Source organism: Aedes albopictus, chromosome 3, assembly GCF_035046485.1.
Source record: "Aedes albopictus strain Foshan chromosome 3, AalbF5, whole genome shotgun sequence".
Classification (NCBI taxonomy): domain Eukaryota; kingdom Metazoa; phylum Arthropoda; class Insecta; order Diptera; family Culicidae; genus Aedes; species Aedes albopictus.
Window position 1 is genome coordinate 152,637,501 of NC_085138.1, and position 18,888 is coordinate 152,656,388.

Sequence of the window (18,888 nt, forward strand, 5' to 3'; positions counted from 1 at the left end):
ATGAAATACCCTTTTGGATTATCTTTAGGAATTCGTCCTGGTATTCCTTTATGATTTTTCCTGAGATTATTTCAGGATTTTTTCCCGGGATTCCTTTATGGATTTCTGCTGGATTCTCTCCGGGGTTTTTTCAGAGATTCTCTTTGGGATTCCATCCAAAATTTCTCCTGAAATTAATTCAGGGGTTCTTTGGGGGTTTAATTTTGGGATACCTGCAGGGATTTCTCAAACAAAAATCCTACATTCATTCCTCCAAGGATTTCTCTTGAAAATATTTCAGAGTTTTCTTCTGGATTCTTTCAGTGATCTTGAGAAATTAATCTCTACCGGTATTTTTCCCGGAATTTCTACAGTATATTCAAAGGGTCTAAGAGATTCTTTCAGTACTCTTCCTGGGTTTGCTCTCGCAGCTCCGTCAGTGGCTTTTCGCAGGCTTTCTATATGTATTCCTTCTGAGAAATCTTCAGGGTTTCGTTTAGAGATTTAGATAAATCTATTGACATTCTTTTACGGATTATTTATACGATTTGTCACAGGATTTTAATACACGGACTGAATTTACAAATAATTTTCTCGAGATTCCTTCAAAGACCATTCCATGTGGAGGCAATTGGATTCTTCGATAGTTTCATGAGCCATATATTGAGAATTGGCAAAAATGCTCCAAGGGACAGGAGAATGTCATACATTATTTTAATACCCATTTAATCTATAAATGGGCGCGACAGAGGATGGAGAGCGGCAGTCAAAAACCGAGTATTGTGGCGTACTATTGTTGATTATGTCTTGTCTTAAATGTGATGTTGAACAAATAAATGTATGTATATATGTTAATCTATAAATTACATACATACATACAATTTATATGTTCACCATCATTGAGACAAGACATAATCAACAATAGTACGCCACAATACACGGTTTGTGGCTGCCGCTCTCCATCCTCGGACGCGCCCAATGCTCGCCAGGTCACGCTCCACCTGGTCTGCCCATCGTGCTCTCTGCGCTACACGCCTTCTTGTGCCAACCGAATTAGTTGCAAACACCAGCGTTGCAGGGTTGTTGTCCGGCATGCTTGCAACATGCCCTGCCCACCGTATCCTCCCGGCTTTGGCCACCTGCTGGATGCTGGGTTCGCCGTAAAGTGCAGCGAGCTCGTGGTTCATCCTTCTCTGCCACACACCGTTCTCCTGCACGCCGCTGAAGATCGTCCTTAGCACGCGTCGCTCGAAAACTCCTAGTGCTTGTAGGTCCTCCTCGAGCATGGTCCATGTCTCGTGTCCGTAGAGGTATTAGCGTTTTGTGGTTTTGTACATGGTGCATTTGGTACGTGGGTTAATCTTTTTCGACCGCAGTTTCTTCTGGAGCCCGTAGTTGGCCCGACTTCCGCTGATGATGCGCCTCCGAATTTCACGACTCACGTTGTTGTCAGCCGTTAGTAAGGATCCGAGGTAGACGAATTCCTCCACCACCTCGAAAGTATCCCCGTCTACTGTAACATTACTACCCAGACGGATCCGATCGTGTTCGGTTCCGCCTACCAGCATGTACTTTGTTTTTGAGGCATTCACCACCAGTCCGACCTTTGCTGCTTCGCGTTTCAGGCGCGTGTACAGCTCTGCCACCATTCCAAATGTTCTGGCAATAATGTCCATGTCGTCCGCAAAGCACACAAATAGACCGGATTTTGTGAAAATCGTTCCCCGGCTGTTGAGCCCGGCTCGTCGCATCACACCTTCCAGAGCGATGTTGAAGAGTAGGCATGAAAGTCCGTCACCTTGTCGCAGTCCCCGGCGAGATTCGAATGAACTGGATACTTCACCCGAAACCCTTACGTAGTTTTGCACACCGTTCATGGTTGCTTTAATCAGTCTAGTCAGCTTCCCAGGAAAGCCGTTTTCGTCCATGATTCTCCATAGCTCTGCGCGGTCGATATTGTCGTATGCCGCTTTGAAGTCGATGAACAGGTGATGCGTTGGGACCTGGTATTCACAGCATTTTTGGAGGATTTGCCGTACGGTAAAGATCTGGTCCGTTGTCGACCGGCCGTCGATGTAGCCGGCCTGATAACTTCCCACGAACTCAGTCGTTTTAGGTGAAAGACGATGGAAGATGATCTGGGATAGCACTTTGTTGGCAGTATTCAAAATAGTGATTGCCCTGAAGTTCTCACATTCCAAATGGTCGCCTTTCTTGTGAATGGGGCAGATTACCCCTTCCTTCCACTCCTCCGGTAGCTGTTCGGTTTCCCAGATCCTGACTATCAGCCGATGCAGGCAGGTGGCCAACTTTTCTGGGCCCATCTTGATGAGTTCAGCTACGATACCATCTTTACCAGCTGCTTTGTTGGTTTTGAGCTCAGCGTGGGAGTTGGTTCATTTGCGTCCTCCGCTGCACTGGCGTCGTCGTTTCCTCCGTTGCCGTGGGATGTCGTGCCTACGTTCTCCACGCCGTTCAGGTGCTGATCGAAGTGCTGCTTCCACCTTTCGATCACCGCACTTCCGTCCGTCAAGAGGCCTCCATCTTTATCCCAGCATATTTCGGCTCGCGGCACGAAGTCGTTGCGGGGTGCGTTGAGCTTCTGATAGAATTTCCGGGTTTCTTGGGAACGGCATAGCAGTTCCAATTCTTCACACTCCGCTTCTTCCAGGCGGCGCTTTTTCTCCCGAAAGAGGCGGGTCTGTTTCTTCTCTTCCAAAACCGTTCTGCACTCTTCGTCGAACCATTCGTTCCGTCGATTCCGTTCCACGTACCCGATGGTGCTCTCTGCTGCGTCATTGATGGCTGCTTTCACTATACTCCAGCAGTCCTCTAGAGGGGCCTCATCGAGCTCGCCCTCGTCTGGCAACGCGGCGTCGAGATTCTGCGTGTAATGCTGAGGCGACATCCGGTTGTTTCAGTCGCTCTAGGATGTACCGTGGCGGTCGCCGGTACCGTATATTGTTGATGACGGAGAGTTTTGGGCGCAGTTTGACCATCACCAGATAGTGGTCGGAGCCGATGTTGGCGCCACCAATACGAAGTATACTCGATATTATTATAGACCTTTGGGGCATTCAGAGTCGTCCAAACCGTCCTAAAATGAAATCTTCCAAATTTACAAGCATAACTTTATGTTAGTAAAAAGAAAATCGCGTTAAGTACTGCTACTTTTAATTTCACTAATAATTTGCATCTTTTGACAGATACGTATTTCGACTTCAACTGAAAGGTCGTCTTTAGTGTCTTGTACTTGACTCGACTGAAGAAATCCATCGCATTCTGCACGTTTTATACACCTTTTTTTGTTTACAGGTATTCCACTAACAAGGCCAGGTTCATCATCATCAACTTTATGTGTTTTCGATATGGATTCTAGCATTGCATAATCTGCTGTGATCTGTGAAGCTCTTGAATTATCCCCCCCTCCCCCCTTCTACATTGAATAACGATATCATTTACTAATATTCCTCAAATACTAGTAGGCATTGTTCTGTACCTTTGTAATATTTGAAGTTGTACGAACTTATATTTAACTCATTTTTTTGAATCTACATTCGTTGTAGTCATTGTTTGTGCTATGCAAAGTTGCGTTGCCTAGTATACCCCATATAGATCCGTAAACTTCTGTGCAACTTAGAGTCATTTCAAAATACCTTTGAGATATTTCAGGCTTACTAAGCTCTCCTACAAGAACTTCCAGTTAACATTTTTATCATTTTTTTCCGCTACATAGAATAATCCTACTAGTATTGGGCAAATCTGGCTGAGACATCGATTTTTGTGAATCGATTCGAATCGGATCAGCAGAATCGATTCACTGATTTAATCGAATGCTTTGAATCGATGTTTTCACATCGATTCGATATTATAAAATATTGCAAAGCTATAAAATGATTCGTTTGCTGCATGTAGTTCAAGTTCATGGAATGTTTTATTTGTCTAAATAAATTCAATATCAAAATTTGAGCACATCAAACACTTTGAGAATCTGATTCCAAAATGGATATATCGTTGAGACAATTCATTCCAAAAAATAAAATAATATTTTTGAATCGGAAGAAAAATCCTGAGATGCTGAGATTCCCCAAAACTCTGAGAAGTATTACTCCATATCTATGAGATGGATTGTATCAGAGTCTCGAGAGGAATTCTCCCAGAATCCTGTGATAGATTGTCTCAGAATCCTAAGAGAAGCTTTCCCCTGGGATTTTCCCAAAATGTTCTAGAATCTTAAGAGGGATTATCCCAGAACCTCGAATAGGATTATTCCAGAATCCTAAAATGAATTCTCCCAGAATCCTGAGAGGAATTCCAAGAGTGGTTCTTCTTGAGATAAATTCATCTAGAATACTGAGAGAGATTCTCGCAAAAAAAGATGTTCGGATTCCTACGATAATTCCCCAAGACACTTTAAAGAAATGACCCTCAATCCTGAAAAAGGTAGCTTAGAACCCTAAGAAGGATTACTCCAGAATCCTGAGAAAAGTTCCCTTAAAATACTGGGCGGAATTGACAAAGAAACCTGAGATATACTCTCACAGAATTCTGGGAGATAGGACCCCAGAATCTTGAGAAGAATTCCTCTAGAATCCTTTTAAGTTTTCTCCCAGAATTCCCCTCAAATACTGAGTGCATCCTTCAGAATGCTGAGTATAATTCTGCCAGAATCCCGAAAGGTATTCCTCAGAATTCTACAAGTGATTTCAGATTCTTGAGAAAAACATATCTAGAAAACTAAGAGAGATTTTGTAGGGGGAGTTTTCGGGGTCTTCTGAGCCTCACACACCGGGTCTTTGGTGGAGATATGCTAAAAGCTAAATATATTTGATTAGCCTAAATTCATCATATAACACAGTAGACTTACATTCGTCACCCTGTTCTCCTGAGTCTACACAAAAATCACCAGCTCGTATGTTGAGTACGCAATGACTGTAATAATGATCAATTATGTAATGTCCAACTATCATTGATAAATCTGTCTACTCACGCCCCGTTTAACCTCAATTACAGCCTAAATCCGAGAGACATCAGCCGTTAGGCTTCTAGCTAAAGTACCACAGTATCGCTGAATCACTGATAATATTTGGAAATTAGTTTTAAGATCTTAGTTTTAAGTAATTCACCAGTACTTACAAATTCAATATAATTAATTATTAACTTCAACACGATACTAAGGCGTTTACTAAATAATCCAAACTGAACTTTTACAATTCACTTTATCGGTTCGTATTGCTAATCGTTGACATGTCCAATCCATCCCGTAATCATAACAAACATTTGCCCTATCTGTGTTTGTCCATCTTCTGCCCTATTGTTAAAAGTTTCCCGTGTTGCCATCCGTATTACCGCGCAAGAAGGTTCGGTCTAACACACCGTAACAGTTCCCCGACCCGTAAGGCTGGTTGGATCACTCTTACTCAGCTTTACCACGTCCTTCTACATCCAATCGCGCCATCTTGGATACCGGTCGCTCCATAACTCCGGTCGCCGTCTGAACCATAGCGGCCCGCACTCTTCCATCTTGACCTTCCATGACTTTCACTACTTTTCCCCGTATCCATCCATTCCGTATCTTCTCCTCTACAATGATCACCAGGTCTCCTACTTCAATGGGGTTCACATCTTCGAACCACTTGGTTCGACGAGCAATAGTTGGAAGATATTCTCGTACCCATCTCCTCCAAAATTGGTCAACCATAGATCGGCAAAGTTCCCAGCTTCCTCTGCAAACCATCTTCGGGTCCGCTGGAGTCCTCGGTGGTTGAACTACTCCGGTTGAACTCATTAAGAGAAAATGGTTTGGGGTCAGTGCTTCCTGTTGATCCGACGCCAAAGGGATGAACGTTAGTGGCCTAGAATTGACCACACTTTCCGCCTCAACTACGAACGTCGCCAACGCTTCTTCCTTTGGGATCTCCGTAGTTTTGATTGCCGCCATTGCCGTTTTCACGGACCTCACCAAACGTTCCCAAGCACCGCCCATGTGTGGCGCTGCCGGTGGATTGAACACCCACCGAGTGTTTGCATTCGTAAACGTTTCTGCTAGCTGATCGTCCATCGCCTTCATTTCCTTTCGCAGTTCGTTGTTAGCACCCACGAAATTTGTGCCTCGGTCACTGCGAAACTCAACTGGAGCACCTCTTCGTCCTATGAATCGCCGTATTGCCTGTTTACAGGATTCGGTTGACAGCGAATGGACAACCTCGAGATGAACGGCACGCGTAGTGAGGCAGGTGAACAGTGCTATCCACCTCTTCACCGTGCTGCGGTTGACTCGAACTGAGATTGGTCCGAAATAATCGAGCCCCACATATGAAAACGGACGCTCGTATGCTTTTAGTCTCGCTTCTGGCAGAGGAGCCATCCGTGGAACTGTCGGAACCGCCTTCCTCACCTTGCACTGCATACACGTCTTCGCCACCTTGCGGACTACTGAACGCAGTGTCGAAATGTGAAATCGCTGCCTCACTTCGTTGACCATCGTCTCTCCGTTCGCGTGGAGAAATCTGCGATGGTACCATTCCAGCAACAATTTAGTAACTGCATGCTCCTTTGGAAGAATAATCGGAAATCTGGTATCGTATGATACGAAAGCAGCTGCACAAATTCTAGTCTCCGATCGCATAACGCCGGTATCGTCCATGAACGGCGACAATGTCCGAATCTTGCTTGTTCGTTCTAGCCGTACCGAACAGTTCTCCTGTTGATCACGTGCGGCGCTGAGAGCTGCTGCTTCATCTGGATACTCCTCGCTCTGCACCAGGCGAAATATAGTCATCTCCGCTTGCGATAGTTCTTGTTGTGTCAGCGGTCCCTCTGCTAGCGGCTCCTTCTTCACCTTGTGCTTCAAATTTCGGCAGTATCGGAGAGAAAATGCCACTGATCGCTGCAAACGAATCCAGTTGGAAAACCGATGCCACTCGATTACACGAAGCTCAGCTGCTTTTGAATGCATCAGACAAATTCTAATTTCCTCGGTGGTTGCTTCGTCGTTTGTCCTTTCTCCGAGAGGCCACTCGTTTTCGGAGGAACGCAGAAATTCTGGTCCCCTAAACCACGAACTTGTCGACGAAAAGCATGGATCTTTTCCCCACTTGGTTGCCAAATCTGCTGGATTTTCCTTGGTTGGCACCCATCGCCATTGCGCAGCATCCGACTTCGAAACAATTTCACCGACGCGGCATGCGACGAACTGCCGATATCTGCGATGATCCGAATTGATCCAGGCTAACACTGTTTTCGAGTCGCTCCACATTACCGTTTTGTCGATCTTCCGCGAATGCCCATTGCGGATAGTTTTCAGTAGACGAACACCTATCACCGCCGCCATCAGCTCCAACCTTGGAATTGATATCGCTTTCAACGGTGCTACTTTCGCTTTGCCTCCGACCACTGCTATCTCAACCGTGTCCGCAAACTCCGCTCGAAAATATGCAACGCAGGCGTACGCTTCTTCACTGGCGTCGACGAAGACATGCAGTTGAAGGTTGATGATCTCGTTTTGCGCCCGGAGAGGAAAATAGCAACGGGGGACACGTACTTCGTCCAGCTGTTCAAACCTGCTCGTCCAGCGCATCCACAGCTCCTTCAACTGCTCCGGTATCTGCTGATCCCAATCGGTTTTCGACCTCCATAGCTCTTGTATTAGGATCTTCCCGTGGATTAGAAAGAAGCATAACAACCCGACAGGGTCGAACGGACTCATCACGACACGCAACGCTTGTCGCTTTGTGGGATGATCCGTTTCAAGTGCCAGCGTCGTAGAAAAGGTGAACACATCTTCTTCCGGTTTCCAGAACATCCCTAGTACACGCTCTGTCGAGTTGCCGTTGTCCAACTGGAGATTCTTCTCTGTTGCCGTATCGGTTTCCCCGACCCGTGCAAGAACTTCTTTTGAGTTTGACAGCCAATTTCGCAGATGGAACCCGCCGAGGGAGTGTACATGTTTTACGTCCAAAGCTATCTTCACTGCTGCCTCGACATTGTCTGCGCTGTCAAGATAGTCATCCACGTAGTGCTTTCGCACGATGGCCTCCGCTGCTTCCGGGTACTCCGACGAGTGCTCCTCGGCATTTCTGTTTTTAACAAACTGTGCCGAACACGGCGAACAGGTTGCTCCAAACGTGGCGACGTCCATAAGATAGACGTCTGGAACTTGCGCTGAATCTTCCCGCCATAGCAGACGTTGCGCATGTCGATCATCTGGTCGAATCTGAATTTGATGGAACATCTCTTTCAAATCGGCGCAGAGTGCGACTTGCTTCTCACGGAATCCAAAAAGCACATCGAGCAGCGTGTTCAGAAGATCCGGCCCCTTTAGGAGCATCGTGTTCATGGAGATGCCGTCCACTTTCGCCGCCGCGTCGCAGAAAATTCGGATCTTCGATGGCTTCTTCGGGTTGATAACAACGCCCAGCGGAAGATACCACGTACGCTTCGGATCTGCCGCTCTGAGCTCGTCCGGGGTCGCTTTATGTATGTAGCCTTTGGTCTGGTATTCGGACCACTGCCTCATGACACTCTCGCCTACCACTGGGTCCTTCTGTATACGCCGCTCCAAGCACTGTAAACGCCGAACTGCCATCGGGTAACTATCCGGAAATTCAAAACGATCATATTTCCACAGAAGCCCTGTCTCAAAACGTTGTCCAATGCGCTTAGTGGTATTCTCCAAAATTCGCTTCGCTCTTTGCACTTCCGCCGATTCCAGGCATGGCGCGGCGTCAACACCCAAGCTTTCTACGGAGAAGAATTGTTTCACTAGATCGTGAAGGGCCTGATCGTCTTCGCAGTCGCATATATGGAAACTATGTGCGTGGTCGATGCTCTCGTTCCTCGATCCATACACCGTCCACCCGAGTCGAGACTTAGCCGCAATAGGTTCTCCGGGCTGACCTTCCCGCATCTTCAGCATCGCCGTGACGTGCGCATTATCATTGCCGATGAGTATCCGTGGAAGCGCGTTTTCATATCCTCTGATCGGCAGTCCCTTCAGGTAAGGAAAAGCATCTGCCAATTCTGCTTACCGCAGCGATTGTCGTGGCAGATCCAGTTTCCGTACTGTGCGCACATCCTTCAACGCAAATTTACAGTGGCTCTTCTCTCCAGAAATCTCCAAGGCCACTTGTTGAGAATCCGATTCGACACGCTTCACGTTGGAAGTCCACTGCAAGCACAGGGGAAGTGGTTGTCCAGTTACACCCAGCTCCTTTGCGATCTCCTCGTCCACCAAGGTCCTAGCCGATCCATCGTCTAGAAAAGCATATGCGGGCACCGTGCGATTATTGCCATGCAGCATTACGGGAACGATTCGGAAAAGTATCGCCCTGTCCGCTGAATGGTGGTTGGTTATCGCACTTGATCCTTCCGCCTTCGAGTCAGCCTTCGCTTGATTTTCGTTTCCCCTCTGCTTCGAATGCAGCAAAGTATGGTGTCGCAGCTGGCATCCGTCGATAGCACATATTCCTCGAATCCTGCAAGGTCGTTTCCCATGGATTCCTAAGTGTAGCACAACTTTCTTGCTTCAGGTCTTAAGTTGGATTTCTTGACCCAACCGGGTCGCAGTGCTCAGCTTGGACGCACTGACCAACTCCGATCTAGAGTTGGATTTTCGACCTTCTCTTGATCCATCCGGATCTACGCCCAATGAAGTGACGACCAACTTTCTTACTTCAGGTCTTAAGTTGGATTTCTTGACCCAACCGGGTCGCAGTGCTCAGCTTGGACGCACTGACCAACTCCGATCTAGAGTTGGATTTTTGACCTTCTCTTGATCCATCTGGATCTACGCCCAATGAAGTGACGACCAACTTTCTTACTTCAGGTCTTAAGTTGGATTTCTTGACCCAACCGGGTCGCAGTGCTCAGCTTGGACGCACTGACCAACTCCGATCTAGAGTTGGATTTATGACCTTCTCTTGATCCATCCGGATCTACGCCCAATGAAGCGACGACCAACTTTCTTGCTTCAGGTCTTAAGTTGGATTTCTTGACCCAACCGGGTCGCAGTGCTCAGCTTGGACGCACTGACCAACTCCGATCTAGAGTTGGATTTATGACCTTCTCTTGATCCATCCGGATCTACGCCCAATGAAGTGACGACCAACTTTCTTACTTCAGGTCTTAAGTTGGATTTCTTGACCCAACCGGGTCGCAGTGCTCAGCTTGGACGCACTGACCAACTCCGAACTAGAGTTGGATTTTTTGACCTTCTCTTGATCCATCCGGATCTACGCCCAATGAAGTGACGACCAAATTTCTTACTTCAGGTCTTAAGTTGGATTTCTTGACCCAACCGGGTCGCAGTGCTCAGCTTGGACGCACTGACCAACTCCGATCTAGAGTTGGATTTATGACCTTCTCTTGATCCATCCGGATCTACGCCCAATGAAGTGACGACCAACTTTCTTGCTTCAGGTCTTAAGTTGGATTTCTTGACCCAACCGGGTCGCAGTGCTCAGCTTGGACGCACTGACCAACTCCGATCTAGAGTTGGATTTTCGACCTTCTCTTGATCCATCCGGATCTACGCCCAATGAAGTGACGACCAACTTTCTTGCTTCAGGTCTTAAGTTGGATTTCTTGACCCAACCGGGTCGCAGTGCTCAGCTTGGACGCACTGACCAACTCCGATCTAGAGTTGGATTTTTGACCTTCTCTTGATCCATCTGGATCTACGCCCAATGAAGTGACGACCAACTTTCTTACTTCAGGTCTTAAGTTGGATTTCTTGACCCAACCGGGTCGCAGTGCTCAGCTTGGACGCACTGACCAACTCCGATCTAGAGTTGGATTTATGACCTTCTCTTGATCCATCCGGATCTACGCCCAATGAAGTGACGACCAACTTTCTTACTTCAGGTCTTAAGTTGGATTTCTTGACCCAACCGGGTCGCAGTGCTCAGCTTGGGCGCACTGACCAACTCCGATCTAGAGTTGGAATTCTTCAAGATCATTAAATAAACTCTCAAAAAAAATGATATGGATTATCAATAAATTAACAATCGTGGCCGACTTTTTTTTCATATTACAACTATTGTGGATGATAATTGAATAAATGTTTTCTAGGTGTGATTCACAAACTATATATTTTTTTTTACTTAGAGAATCTAAAATCTTCGAGGATGGGAGCTTTATTCAAGTACTCATAAAGTAAGAATCTCTTACCTAAATTATTTTATCTTAAAATGAGGTGCTCAGGTTCAATGCGTCTTATTAAGCCCAGCTGTGGAATCAAAACCTTTTTTTAATGATTTATTTAAGCATATTTATATCTCCAGAAATTTCAGTTTAACTACATTACACTAACTTAAGTTGAAGTGTTTAGACCCAATCAAGCAATCAAACTACATGTCTATTGTCTTTGGACACTTTTCCAAAGAAACAGATTTTTGTTTTTATTATAATAATCTCATACTTCAAGTAATCTGCTAAATCAACACGGTTGTAATGTTACGTAGTACACTTTTACAATAATTACTAGCTTCAGTACGATCACACATAGTTTCAACTGTTAGTGAGCATACTAAATACATATATCTCCAAGGAAATAATGTCAATTTGTATTATTACAACCTTATTCATAATTCAGTTCTGTTCATCTTCAATTTACTTTCACGGCATCATTTATCTGCTTACCAATACCACGAACGTATTAAATTGAAACACTTGCTTTAAACATAAATTCTAGCAACAGCACAATTTTGTTTTGCATTTTTGTATAACAAGTAAAGCACATAACATTACTATCTTCAACTAAACCACCTACTATTTAGTGGAGATTTAGATTTAAGAACGTTGGAAATCCGAGATTTCCCAGTGAAATAATATTTCGACTCTTCTTTTCTTCTTGTTTCTTTCTTGGGTCACAATTTAGATATTTATCAATATTAAATAATAAAAATTACCTGATCGAAGTCGTCAAAGGCCAAAGCACGCGTTTGCACGAAATATAATGAATTTCATTAATTTACTTGCCGCATTACAACCCTATTCGATCTTAGCTGCTAAAAACTAACACATCACAATCTCCTTGTACGCCCCCACTTCTTTCATTATTTGGGACATCCCCACTTTCACTTCACCTCTGCTCTCAACTCTGCTCGAACCAATTCCTGTGTATCTGCCCCACTCGTCTCGCTTATGAAAAAAAAACCCGCTCACGTTGATTGCTGCGAAGCACCAATTCTTCCGACGCACACCAACCCACGAAAGATCGCAAAGAAAGCATCAACGCCATTAACACGAACCACTTACCACCGTCGTCGCTTTCTTACCCCATTGCTGTATCCGGAAGCACCTTTAACATGTCACGCCATGAGCAGGCCAATCACAATTCCGTTTCTTTCCACTAAAACTCGTCCAAACTAAATCATCACAACCTAATAGTCAATTTACTCACATGTTTTAACCTACCGCCATACGCCATTGTAGGATTTCTTAATTAAAATAACGAAAAATCACTGTTTCATTTTCAAATTCAATTTTTTTTTTATTCTGTTCGCTTAGATCCACCATCTATACTTCACCACAACATTCTCCAAACTGAAATCATATTCGACCAACCGAGTCATTCATCCCAATCATCTTTCTCTTTCTTCCCTTAGTTTATTGTCCGATCCCCTTCTTTTTCACACGACAACCAGCGCTCTAGCTCAGAGTAGGATTTCGAACGGCTCGCTTTTCGTCAATCGCATCATTGAGTAGAATTTCGGTGTGCATACAGCCTCTCAATGAATACACCGATGGAAATTGTTGTGCGCTTTTGAAACTAACATGCATTTAAATTTAATAATGCCCAACTCCCTATTTCTACACTAAGCAGATCCGACATAGACCCAACTGCCCGGTTAGCTTCCAGCGTTCTTCCAAGGGCTTCTTGGCGAACACAGAACAATTCTTCACCCGATGTTCTGGATCCTTGCAAACCAAACAGGCTGGACTCGATTGCTCTTCTTTTCGTCCGGGTATACACTCCTCCTTCGCCGGCGTCTTCAAAGCTGCTTCCGTAGAGTGCGCACCACAGAAAGTCTTATCCTTGCCGCCTCTCGCTCCTCGCTGCTGCTGTTCTGGTTGATGCTTTGGGTCGTAGTGCAACGTAACGTCTGTTGCCGCTCGCACCAGCGTTGCCATGTACTGCGAGAATGCTCGGATGTTCACATCCACGCAACGTTGCTTATACAACGACCAGTCCAGCTTCATATTAGCGGGTAGTTTATCCACCAACTCGAACAACAACATCGGATTGTTTAGGTGAGCCTGATGTCCGCCTGCTTCCAGGTGATCGTTGAGGTTTTGTACCGCCATTCCATACCCGATCAAAGTCTCGAGCCGATCCTGTTTCGGCGCTGGAGCCCCACGAACCTTCTGCAACAACGTATGGATTAGCAGCTCTGGTCTACCGTACAACGTCTCAAGGGTAGCTATAACGTGTGGAACTGCTGCAGGAAGAAGCAATCGACTACGCACTGCGTCAAGTGCATTTCCCTTCAAACTCCGCTGCAGTCTGGCCAAGTTCTCCGCATCTGAATACCCACACGCCTGGGTGGTGTTAGTAAACGAGCTGATGAACAGTGGCCAATCTTCTGGGTTTCCGCTAAACGTCGGTAACTCTTTTGCAATAACTTGCCGTGCTGCAATCTGCTGCGGGCTCGGTCCCCAACCATGCTGATCAGCGTTCTGAGCAAGATTCTCCCTCGGACTCTCTACCGACTGCCTTTCTGGGTTGAGTGATGTGTGCAGCTCCGGATTCCGCATCGGTTGATCTCTGCGTCTCAGCAACGGTTGTTCATCTCGTGTGTTCACCGGATAATCACCAACCGATTCGCTTGTTGCAACTGGTCGCGCACTGCAGGAATCACCAATTCTCGTACCACTTGCCATATTCACTACCGAGGAAACGATTCGCGAATTGCTTGCTGGCAAATGCCTCGCAAACCCGGCGATTTGCGATTGACTGGGAATTAACGAGGGAGCTATTGACTGCGGAATATTGGACTCATTCCATGAGCCAAGAGTGGAGTGCGGATGTATGTACCCGAGCGAGACTTGGTTGTTGGCGCTCACGCCTGGTACTCTAGAGCTGACGCTTACAGGGGGAAGTCCTACCCTACTGGTGCCTGACTGCCTTATGATTTCCGATGTTCGACCAATCATGCCTCCTAACGTACCCTCGCTAATACTATCTTCTAAGGAAATGCCTTGCAAGGCCCTATCGAGAATGTTCTTTCCCGGCTGCTTTTCGCCGCCCTGGCTAGCACCTGTTCCGATTGTCGCCGTGGTTTCCTTCTGAAGACCGACCTCCGAGGGTATTTCCGCAGATGCCGCGATCGTCGAACTCATAATCTCTTCCTGCTGCTTCTGCCACTCTTCTACCTTACTACGTGAACTCTGCTGCGAATACACGCTCCCGGTATCGCTTCCGCCCTCTCTCTCTATCTCTTCGCGCAACCGGAAAGATTCCTCAAGGACCTCTGCCTCCAGCTGCAACTTCTTATTCTCTAATTCTAATCGTTTTAAGGCGAGAGCCTTCTGCGCCTCTAGCTTCTCTAGTTCTAACTGAGCTCTTCTAGCCCTAACGCTGGACCTCGTTCTTCCGGAGACGAAACTACCGGCTTTGCTCACGGACTTACCAACTTTAGACTTTTCAAAGTCTGACGGGATAGTTAGCGATGGTTGCTGGCATCCAGGGCAAGTGAAGGTTCTACCTTGCTCCGCGATACTGCCGGTCACTCCGACGCATTCGAAATGCCACCACGACCTACAGTGGCAGCAGCTCACCATCCTGTCGGTGTCCGGATTGCTACACGCCTGGCAGTGTGCGACGACGTCGGTTCCATCCTTCTGGCTGCGGGTACTCATTGGGATCGTAGCTCGTCTGATCGACCAGAATCTTTTAGATTTTGTAGGGGGAGTTTCGGGGTCTTCTGAGCCTCACACACCGGGTCTTTGGTGGAGATATGCTAAAAGCTATATATATTTGATTAGCCTAAATTCATCATATAACACAGTAGACTTACATTCGTCACCCTGTTCTCCTGAGTCTACACAAAAATCACCAGCTCGTATGTTGAGTACGCAATGACTGTAATAATGATCAATTATGTAATGTCCAACTATCATTGATAAATCTGTCTACTCACGCCCCGTTTAACCTCAATTACAGCCTAAATCCGAGAGACATCAGCCGTTAGGCTTCTAGCTAAAGTACCACAGTATCGCTGAATCACTGATAATATTTGAAAATTAGTTTTAAGATCTTAGTTTTAAGTAATTCACCAGTACTTACAAATTCAATATAATTAATTATTAACTTCAACACGATACTAAGGCGTTTACTAAATAATCCAAACTGAACTTTTACAATTCACTTTATCGGTTCGTATTGCTAATCGTTGACATGTCCAATCCATCCCGTAATCATAACAAACATTTGCCCTATCTGTGTTTGTCCATCTTCTGCCCTATTGTTAAAAGTTTCCCGTGTTGCCATCCGTATTACCGCGCAAGAAGGTTCGGTCTAACACACCGTAACAGATTATTTCGAAAGCTAAGGATGCTAAGGATTTTCCATGCAAGGGATTACGAAATCTTCTATAAAGGACTCCTCCAGCATCCTGAGGAGGATTCTCTGGAATTCTGGGGGGTATTCTCACATAAAACAGAAAATTACCGCAGATTCCTGAGAGACATTCCCCTAGAATCTTTGACAGGACTCTCCTAAACTTCTGAATGGTACTGTCCCAGAACTCTGAGAGTGATTCCTCTAGAATACTTTAAACAAAACTTACAACAGAATCTCAAGAAAATTTTCCCATAATCGGATTTTCTCTGATGACTAAGAGGGATTCTCCAGGAATCCTGAAAGGGATTTCTGGGAGCAACTGTTCCAGAACACAGAAAACAGAATTCTACTGGGATTTTCGTAGAATGCTGAGAAGGATTTCTTCAGAACCGTTAGAGGAATCACAAAATCTATGTGAGGGATTCTCCAAAATTCAAATTTCTGTAGAGAATTCTGCCCAAAATCTCATGAGAGATTCTTCAATAAATAATAATTCTGAAAGAAAAATCCATAGAATCTTGAAAAATATAGCCCCACAATCCCAAGGATTTCTCCAGAAACATGAGACAAGTTCCCCAGAATCTTGAAAGAAATTTCCCTAGAATCCTTACCGGGATTACCCCAGAAAGCCTAATTTTCAGAGAATCTGGGGAAGAGTACCCGCAGAATACTAAGTGATATTCCCCCAAAATTTACGCAGAATCCTCAGAAGGATTCTAGTGATCCTGTTTGGGATTCTCCCAGAGTCCTAAGAAATATTCCCCCAGCATTTTGAGAGGAATTTCGCCACAATTCTGAGAAGGCTGAGTATGATTCTCAAGAAGTCTGAGAGGAGTTCCTGAGAATGCTGAGAAAGATTTCCTCAGAATTCTGAGTGGGATCCTAAGTGAGGGTCTTCCTAAATCCTTAGAGGAATCAGTCCAGATCATCCAAAAATTTCTTCAAAATTCTGACAGGGATTTCACCCTTAGTAAGGAGCCCTGATAGGGAATACTTCAAAATCCTGAAATGAATTCCCCTAGAATCCAGAGATTCCTTAGAATTCTGATAGGTATTCCCTATTCTCTTTGAATTATATAAGGGTTTCCCTAGAATTCTGGAAGAGATTACTCCTGTTTTCTGACATGGATTCTCCCAGAATCTTTAGAGGAATTCTTCTAGAATCCTGAGGCATTCCGGAGATGGATTCTCCCGGAATCCTGTGATGGATTTCCTTCAGAATCCCGAGAGAAGTTTTTCGTCGGGATTCTCCCAGAATGCTTAGATGGATAGTTCCAGAACTCGCTGACGGATTCTTCCAGAATCCTGAGAGAAATTCTCCTGCAGTATTGAAAGACATCCCATTACAAACCCCATAGATTGTCCCACAATCCTGAGAGGGTTCCTAAGATTTCCACATTACTAAGAAACAGTCTCAAAATAAAAAATATGTTCGGAATCCACTCAGAATCATTCTGAAATAAAGAAAATAAATTTAATTATTTTGAATCGAAATAAAAAATCGAATGTAAAAAATCGATTCTGTCGATTTCGTGGGACATCGATTCAAAAAATCGATTAATCGGGACAAAAACATCGATGTTGCGAAAATCGATTCAAAATTGCCCAACGCTAAACCCTACATAATCAACCATGTTCATTGAATAGTTGAAAGTCACAAAACATTCTTAGAAATATTTGAGTTCTCTGGGTCATCCTAAGTGTTCTGGAGCCCAGTTCTTATAAAAATATAGCTATGACAGTATTTTCTCAAGCGAGAGTACGAGACCTGGACTCGAGAAGGACATGCAAACAATCAATGCGTTCGAACGTGGGGTGCTTAGGACCATCTTTGACGGTATGCAGGAGCACGGTGTATGGTAACGAAGAATGAACCACGAGCTCGCTGTACTGTACGACGAGCCTGGCATCTGGAAAGAAGAAGGCCATGTTGTGAGATTGCCGGACATCAACACCGCAAAGCTGGTGCTTGCAAGAGATCTGGACGGTACAAGAAGACCTGGGGTTGCCAGGGCCCGTAGCGTAGTGGCTACACGTTCATAAGTGGATGGTCATGGGTTCGATCCCAGCCCCGGCACTTGCAATTTTTCGTCAGTTGCTCTTCCCCCCAAGAGCGGCTGAAACCTGACCTTTATCTGAGCATATGATCCAACGGACCCGGAAACATGGATATCAGCTAACGGCAACTCATAACCAGGGATGCCAGATGATTTTTTGAAAAATCTGTATCGCAATTTTCAAAAATCTGTATCCCATACAAAATTTGGGTGAAAAATCTGTATCCCATACAAAAAAAAAATAACACCTCTAGCTCAAAAATCTGTATTTCATATTAAATGAAATCTGTACGGATGCTCAAAAATCTGTATAATACAGATTAATCTGCATATATGGCATCCTTGCTCATAACTGACCCCAATCGGACTGGAAAAGGAACAAAAGCCACACAGCAACTTCGTGCTCATCATTCTACCATGGACAAGGTAGAAAAGTAACAGCAGCGCAAAGACTACCAGTTCGAATTAGAATAGAATACATTTAGACGCTGTACAAAGTGTAAATGCAGCCGCCAATTGGAATCGCTCACGCAGTGCCCTAGTGGAAAAGGGAGCTGTAAGTTAGGTTTAAGTTGTTGAAGAATAAAAAAGAAGACCTGGAGGGCAGCGCGCAAGGTGGACTGACCTGGTGCAGAACGATCTGGCAAATCTGGGGCGCGGCCGAGGCCACGAACCGAGTATTGTGGTGAAGGATTTTTTATTTTAATTGTAATTAATGCTTAATAAACAAATTGAACACAGTCATTACGGTTGGTAATGTTTTTTTTTTTAATTCTTCATTCACATAACCCAATTTACAGCTCTTTTGTCCACTAGGGCACTGCGTGAGTGATTCCAATTGGCAGCTGCACTTACACTTTGAACAGCGCCTAAAAGTGTTCTATTCTAATCCTACTACTATATTGAACTGGTTGCCTTTAAGCTGCTGTAACTCTTCTACCCTGTCCATGGTAGGATGATGAGCACGAGAATGTTGATGTGTGGCTTTTGTTCCTTTTCCAGCCCGATTGGCGGTCCATTATGAGTTGCCGTTAATCGATATCCAAGTTTCCGGGACGCATATGCTTGGAAGAGAGTCAGGTGTCAACCGCTCGCGGGGGGAAGAGCAGCTGACGAAAAATTGCTAGTGCCGGGGCTGGGATCGAACCCATGGCCATCCACTTATGAAGTTAACTTGAGTCCACTACGTCACGGGCCTCGGCAGTTGGTAATGTTGTATAACTCAAAACAGTAAAAATATATTATGTTGGCTGTAGATTAAATGCGTACGATTCTGAATATGTATCC

General features: G+C 45.1%; 1 protein-coding gene across 3 annotated transcripts in view; it reads right to left on the bottom strand.

The window, feature by feature from the left end:
• Positions 1–18,888, bottom strand: part of LOC109431918 (zinc finger protein rotund) — a 518,068-nt gene that overhangs the window by 228,226 nt on the left and 270,954 nt on the right. The gene's annotated exons all lie outside the window — the stretch shown is intronic.